Below are 8,594 nucleotides of genomic sequence, written 5' to 3' on the forward strand. Positions count from 1 at the left end.
GTCATATTCCAGATTGTTATCATAATAAACAGAAACATTTTGAAAACGCATTCAATCTGTTACTTTCACGTTGTTCTAGTCTGTGTTATGATAGCTAAAATATTTTGGTAGCTCCATTGCGTCAGTAAATCGTCTTTTAAGTCTAATCTCTATCTACATGAACACATACATAAACATTGCCATGACATTATCAAATAACCTTTCCTTAACTGATTATTGTCTGATTGATTTTTGCCCTGTGCAATTTTGTAAAGTATATAAAGGAATGGGACCAAACGTTCCAGCTGATTATTAGCATCAATATTTTGAAGTGTTTTTTAATTGGTTACATTTTTGTTATGGTTACTACGAAATACATCTATCAGTGTATAAGAAGTGCAATAGTCTTTGTAACTGACATTGATATGAGAAAAATGATAACTATGTTTTTGTAGAGGCAATCGGAAAAATCACTGAACACTCAAACACAGTATAGGTTAAGTAACGTGCGAATTTATTTTGGTCTTTTGAATTCTTAACAAACAAAGACACGACTATTAAACACTGATCGATATCAATCAAAGTACCATCATTCTCCGAGAAAACTGTCAGCAGTTATGAAATTTAGGGTTAAAGGGATAGTATAAAATTGGTGGAGATGAAGATTGGGCTTTTAACTTTTTGCTAGATACAAAGAAACAAATAATAAAATCGTACAGAGCATGCCATTTTAAGAGGAGTTCCAACTTCATTTGATGAAAATCGGTTTTAGAATGGCTGAGACATCCAAAAACAAAGTAAAACAAAGCAATCGTATTAAAGTTGGGCCCCAACTTTTATTAGGACTGCTCTGTTTTTGATACATCAACTATTTCAAAACCAATTTTCATCAAATAATCTTTCAATTCCTCTTGGAACTACATACTCTTTCACATTTCATAAGAGGCTTCTCATTACCTCAACAAAAATGTTAGAAACCTGAAGTTTGGTCTTAAGCAAAGCCATACAATCCCTTTAAACTCGAAAATAGAACCTATGCACGGATACGCCTTTTTTGTTGTTGTTGTTGTTTATGCACCCCTATATTTTGGGCGTTTGAACTCTCAAATATAACATTACATCATGCTTAAAGCAGAAATTTATAGAGAAATATGACAAGTTTGATATCTACGGAAAGCTTAGAAGCTAGTTAACAAAACTGGATATCTTTTAGACGATGTAACTTTACCCCCAAACTGTTTTTGAGATTGAAAACACACCCAATTTCCATGACCACGTAGCTCCGTTCGCTACAAGAAACATCGGATTTGAGCGACGTCACCTAATGTGTATGAGCTGATTTGCCGTACGGCTATATGAGACCCGCTCTGGCAAAACCCGAAACTTCTCTGCAAATGTGATTTCGCGCTACAGCCCGAAAAATGTCAAAAAAATGACCTACCTCAGGGACCAAATTGACATTTTGGTATCACGTTGTAGGGGAAATTTTCTATTTTCTGATTGATATGAACAACATTTCGAAATACAACCTACAAAATGTGGAATTTTGAAGAGAAAAGTGGGATGTCAATCTCAAATGTTGGCCAAAATCTTACGTCTAAAGACCAAATCGCCTTCGCTTACGGCGAAATTGACTGTTCTTTTGCCGATCGCGTCTTAGATATTCTGCGTTGAACCCTGTCACATTTGGTACCTACAGAAAGCTCTACTTCTGCTTATTCCAAATATGGTCATGACATGATGTCATGCTACTCACTTTCATTCATAAATTCGTCTGAAACATGCGTAAGTTTATGCAAATCGTCTCCCAGACGCGTAAACAGCCTTGTTGCTTACCAAGACACGTGATCGAAATACGTGTTCACGATTGGTCAACTGCGCCGAGGACCCCCTTGTTTACAAGCAACCTACGTGTTATACTATGGGGATCGCTGCAGCGGTGCATGCTTGCATGCAACACGTGTATCGTGACTGCTGCTCAGCACGGAAGTGTTGCAGTTTCCCGCTTTGTTAGACTGGTTTTTTTTTAGCAAGTTGAGGTAGAAATTAGAATTTAAACCAACACACAAGAGAAAAAGAAGGTCACATTTATCTAACAAACCTTCATCATGCCATTTCGAAGAAGAATCCTTTTGTACGGACTGACTGAAAAACAGTCGTGGCTGATGTTAGTACCGTGGTTAAATAAAATGAATGAATGAATGAATGAATGAATGAATGAATGAATGAATGAATGAATGAATGAATGAATGAATGAATGAATGAATGAATGAATGCATGAAGAATCAAGCTGAAATCACGGCATCAAGGAATACCTCTTCACTGCCGATTCTGCTGGTACTGTTGTGCGTACACCTGATCACGGCAATCGCGAATCTTGAGCTGATTACGGTAGGTTTTGTGCTTTTCAAACGTCGTATTTCCGTAAATTTATGGGTGTAAACATGATTTCCAATCAATTACAGTTCTTTGACTTAGCTATCATTCTTCATGAGTATGTAAGATTACCTCAGCTATACGCAATTCCCCCACAATGATCGATTTGTTGTGTCAATAATAACAGCAAATTGTGGCTGTACGAAGGAGCAGCTGATCACGGCAATCGTGAATCTCGAGCTGACGATAGGTTTTGTGCTTTTAAAACTTTGTTTTTCCGTAAATTTATGGGTGTAAAATATGATTCCAATGAACACAAACAAACAAACAATTTCACGACGTGAATATATAGTTTTGGCGGACGATTTATTCTAGATTGACAACAAATTACACACCAATTTCCTGAAAAGTGCACACAGTTTGCCTATAGATACGTAAATCCCACTGGGTTGCATACACACGTGGTGACGTCACAGATTTGGCATTTTTCGTAGCCGCATCGAACTTCTGCCAGTGCTCAAATTTGATAAAAATAAAGATTCTTATATTCAAAGCAGAGACAACTTTATTGCATGATTTATGTCAGAAATTAATCAAAATAACATTAAATGATGGAAAACAGTCAATTTATATGATATTATTTCCTGTAAATTTCTTCTTTAAGAGTACACTTCATGTAAACCATGGTCCATTGTCACTATGAGCACATTCAGAGATGTTCACGTTGTAAGTAATGGAAGTGATTATTTTAGAAGACGATACACCATGACATGAATTAAGTTTGCCAAGCACAAAATATTGTGCCCCGTCATTCTCCTTTACACAGAATAATTCCCATGGGTTGTGAGACGCTTTAAATTGTTTTTCTGCACTATAATATACGAAGAAAAAGCACAGTAATTTCACAATCGATGTACTGGTTGTTGTACGTGCGAACCAGCACATTTGATAGTGCCACGGAACAGTACACTTAAATATTGTTAGACTGTCTAACAATGTAGGGGCCTATACAGCACTTTGAAAATCTCTCTCATTCTTCCTTTACAAAGCAACCACTGATATGGATTCGTAGGCTAGTTACAATGTATTTGTTATCATGATATCGTGAATGAAACATGATTGTTATAATTTGAGTCGTTTTGTATATGTTACTGTATAATTTGTACATGGCGGGTTTTTCTTATGTTCTGAGATTTATTTCGTTATGTATGGTAAGCATTTTTTTTTTTTTTTGTATTTCATTTGCTCTTGTTATCGTATTTGAATACTGTAGGGTTGTATTATATAACTGTTCATGCTGATTATGTAAGAGCGCCATGAGCATCATTATTGATGGACTTCAGCGCTTTATAAGAGGCAACTATTATTATTATTATTATTATTATTATTATTATTATTATATGCTTTAACTAACGGCGTAAATTCCTGGTGCAAATGGCATGCACACACACACACACGAGTCCGAAAATCGAAAAAAAAAAAATCTCTACGCCACACTGATTACAAAAGGGTTCCAGAAAAAAAAAATGCCCAAAACAGAAATCAATACAATTTTTCCTTTTGTTTGACTATATTGACCAGGTTGGCCGATTTCACCTAAATTTAATCCTCACGTAAAATCGGATGGACGATCATAATATCAGTACTAGTAGACTTATTCCTTGGCAAGAGGTTAACACTGTTCTCCCATGCACAGGGTGGAAGTCAAGTAGAAATTGAAAAGGAATTGTCACAAACAGCTCATTATAACAAGCATGACATCTGTTTCCATTTTAGATATCCTACATCAGATACCAACAACATTATCTGCTTGCTCTCGCTTCCATTTGTCACAGAGCACGGAAACCACCAATGAACATAAACATGACGAACATACTGTTCAGAACATACCATACAGAAACCTGTTCGTGGCAGAGTAGCGACAAGGTGGCAGATTTTTAAGCAGGTTTTAATCTACAAGGTGAGTAAACCATCGTTCATTTTGAATAAGTATCTAAGGTTTGGCGTATGCAAGTGTCTCATGTAATTCTCATGGTATTCTTCGTGAAATACTTTAAAACAATACGCACTAAACATTGTCTGAGTGCTCTCCAATTTGGATAGTTGATTCCAAAAACATTTCGGGTTCTGCTTCAGGAATATTGGTTTAACACACTGCTGCAGCATAGTGTAGTGTTTTGTGGGAGTCTTCCTCTAAAGAAGCTGATATAAACGGCATTCACCATGAGGATGGACTCTATTTTCAAAAATCATTTTACGGTATGGGATACAGCCTTAACACCTCACACCATGACGACAGTTCCCATTGAACTTGCGGGATAATGATTGAAATTCCTTGATAGATTGATCACATGAGTCTATAACACAGGTTTTTGAACTCTCCGGCTCATGTTGGTTGAAAATATTGTTAGAAATAGTTTAGTGACAACTGGAGAAGCACTCTGAGAGCGCAGACCTCCGCCAAGCAGCTAATTTCCACTAATGGTTTTGTTCTTCCATAGAGATCAGTGATTTCCATCCATTAGTATGCATGCTGAAAATCGCCCGATTTCCCAATGTAGAAGCCTTTTGCTACGTCATCAAGTTCCAGTTGCGCGGCGCGCCTCGCCCTATAGTATAAGTTGGATAGGGACTGCTTTTCGGGGTATGGTTGATATTATAAACTTGCTCGCGAGGGATCTCAACACCACGCTATGACCCCAGGAGCTTGCTCCGAGGTTCATAGCGTGGAGTTAAGATCCCGAGGGACAACTAATATCAAGCATACCCCCAATAAAAGCAGTCTATATCAATCGCGATCGCTCTACCCAGTTCGAACATCGTGATCATCGGGACCTTTTGCGCAGTGATTGCGTTGAAAATCTTAAAAAAAAAAATGCGCAGCTTGTACTCCCAAGTTCATTAACCTAGCTACCTGCCAAAATATCGAAAATCCTTCATAAAATCCATAAAGATATCTGGCTCATTACCAAATTTTAATCATCTGTTCCTTGTGTAATTTTCAATCTTTCCTACAAGTTTCATTCAAATCCGTTCTCAACTTTTTTGAGCTATTTTGCACAAACCAACGTTAATGAAAACATAACCTCCTCCATGGGAGGAGGTATTATGAAAACGTTTACCTTTTAACCTGAGATTAAGCAACTTCATACTTGAACTCAAAATTCCTTTCATATGCACGTGTCGAGTTGAAATTTCTACGCTGTTTATATTGCCATCAACGTTCACAATATTTTGATTGTTTGCGACAATTAAACGGATATTCATTTTTGAAGACAGGATGTTATGCCCCAGTCACACAGTGCTTTGCGATGGGTTACGTCCGCCGCGGATAGACACGAATGAGTGAACGCAGGGGGACGCAGCGTGGACGCAGGCATCCGCAGGGACGTATGTAGACGTAACTGTCCGTAACTCATCCGTAAAGAAACGCAAAATGACGGCGCCAAGCCTGCGAAATTTTGAAATGTTCAAAATTTCGCAGAGGGATTCTACGAATGCAGACTTTCGCAAGTAACCGTAACCAAACGTAATCATCCGTAACTGAACGTAACTATCCGTAGCCTGGACGCAGACCATCCGCAAAAAAATTTACCTCCCGTCCGTTTGCGTTCATTTACGTCCACCGTAAGTATCCGAAAGTAATCGCAAGTTAACGTATATCAACACTTTCGTCCGCTTACGTATATTTGCGGACAGTTACGGATGCTGCGGAAGATTACGTCCTTCGACGTTTTCCGTTTTCCACTCGCATTGGAACACAGAGACTCGTGGGAAGCCACACAACTCGTGTTGCCAAGCTGCAGCGCATTCACCTGAAGGAATGCTACAATACAGTCGGAGCAGTGGAGAGGCAGAACCGCATGGTCAAATTATGACATTTCTACCACAAATGGTCATTTTAGGTGGCACCCATATACTCCTGACATCGGTTGACCCTTGGTGCTGAACTTTTTTTTTTTTCTTGCACTCTTTGAATGTATATTTTTCGAAAAGGCAATGTTTTGATTACGGGAAGAGGTGACAGCATTTCATTCACTTTTCTGGCCGGGAAAGGTGTGTGACAGCGATAACTATATAAAATTCTCTATATCAATGGTATGTCAAAATTCTCGATGTAGGGGATGGGGTAAGAGCATTTCATTCACTTTTCTGGCCGGGAAAGGTGAGTTACAGCGATAACTATATAAAATTCTCTATGTCCATGTCAAAATTCTCTATGTCAATGATATGTCAAATTCTTCAAACATCCTCTCTTTCTTATTATTTGCTAAAATTCTCTATGTCCATGTCAAAATTCTCTATGTCAATGATATGTCAAATTCTTCAAACATCCTCTCTTTCTTATTATTTGCGGATGATAATAACGTGTTTTATCTGATTCTGATTCAGATCGATTAACACATGATACTTTAAACTGTGAATTAACGAAGTTACTCCATTGGATAAGAGCGAACAAACTGTCAATAAATTTGCAAAAAACTGCAAGAAAAAATGCATGCTGTTCAGTAATTCGCTAGAAAATCTACCGAGAAACGTTTTCCTGGAAGACACGGTCATAGACGAAGTCTCTTCCATCAAATTTCTAGGTTTGATTCTGGACAATAAACTTACCTGGGGTTTGCATATTGATTCTGTTTGTCGTGTTATTTCAAGGAATATAGGTATTATAAACAAAGTTAAATTTTATCTTCCCAAAAATTTACATTTTATGTTATATTCTGCTTTGATACTACCTTACTTAAACTATGGTATACTCGCATGGGGAAACACTTTTTCTAAATATACAGAAAGAATACTATTATTACAGAAAAAAGCTCTTCGTATCATTTGTCACGAATCGTGGAGAAGTCATACTTATAATTTATTTCACGAAAATAATATTTTAAAAATTTGACCTTTATCGTTTGCAATTAGGACAATTCATGTATAAACTCACCAACCATTCTCTCCCCCTTGTGTTTGATTCCATGTTCTTAAAGAATGACACTGTCCATGCATATCCAACCCGTCAATCCCATGAATATCATTTGCCTTTGACTAGAACCGTTTTTGCAAAATCTTTATTCTCCTTTTCTGGACCAAAATTCTGGAATTCTTTTGATAATAATGTAAAAGAAGCTTTAATTCCTAATACATTTTCTTTAAAGTTAAAGAATTATTCAAAAACTTCGTATGCAGCAAAATGAATAATTCTTTTTTTTTTTTTTTTTTTTTTTTTTTTTTTTACTTTTGATTGTCAAAATCGTCTGTGCGTCGGTAACCTCACTACTCTTTGTTTATCAGCGAGCCTGTGCCTCCAGTGCCCTGGTTATGACCCACCATTTCCCTCTCCTCCCCCCCCCCCCCCCGTCCACCTCGGACTTCCTATACACCTCCCGTACTATCTTTCTATCCTCTCATCAATCTTTCCTTACAAGAGAGCCTCTTTCTGTTTGTTAATGTGAGTTGGTATGTGTGCATGTATGTGTGTATTACTCTGTCTGTCTTTTTTTCCCTATCGTTAAGGGAAATTGTTGTTGTTGTTGTTGTTTTTTGCTATTATATTTTTTTCTGTATGAGGGGACTGCATTCTACAAGCCATGTTTTTTAGCAGTCCCCTCCATTTCCAGCAATATTGTTTATGCATTCACCACAGTGACGTAACAGTTATGTGTATCTCTGTTGATAATTTACCTGTATCTCTTTTACAATGTTATTCTGTTCAACGCATTGTGGTACTGATTTCACGATATCTGTGTATTCGAGTGTTTCATTGTATTTCTAATTATTTTGTTTGATGGAAATGAAATAAATCAACTTGGAAAAAATGAGAACGAATTTGGTATTTCTCTATAGTCTCACCCACTTTACGCTCCATGGAATGTGTATTACATTTTTTTTTTTTGTATATATATTGTGCTTGGGTGTGGGAGGGGTGTTTGAATGTCTTGATGTCTTTTTTTTTCTGGAAATTTAATAAGCATTACTGTATTATAAAAATCTCCTTAACAAAACCCAATAAGTCATGAATATCGCTGCACAACGACAGCGTAACCACAGTTTGTGTATTCCAATACTGTAAGTAATAATTTTCTTACTCTAATGTTTAACTTATCGAGCTATATTGTATTATATTTGTGGTATAATTATGTTATGTATTCTTTACATTTATGAAGTTTATTCATATTTGAGTTGCACAAATAAAATTTAAACCTCAAGTTCAAAATTTCATATATCTTTTATCATTGCAAAGCAAA

This window comes from Diadema setosum, chromosome 5, assembly GCF_964275005.1.
Source record: "Diadema setosum chromosome 5, eeDiaSeto1, whole genome shotgun sequence".
Taxonomy (NCBI): Eukaryota; Metazoa; Echinodermata; class Echinoidea; order Diadematoida; family Diadematidae; genus Diadema; species Diadema setosum.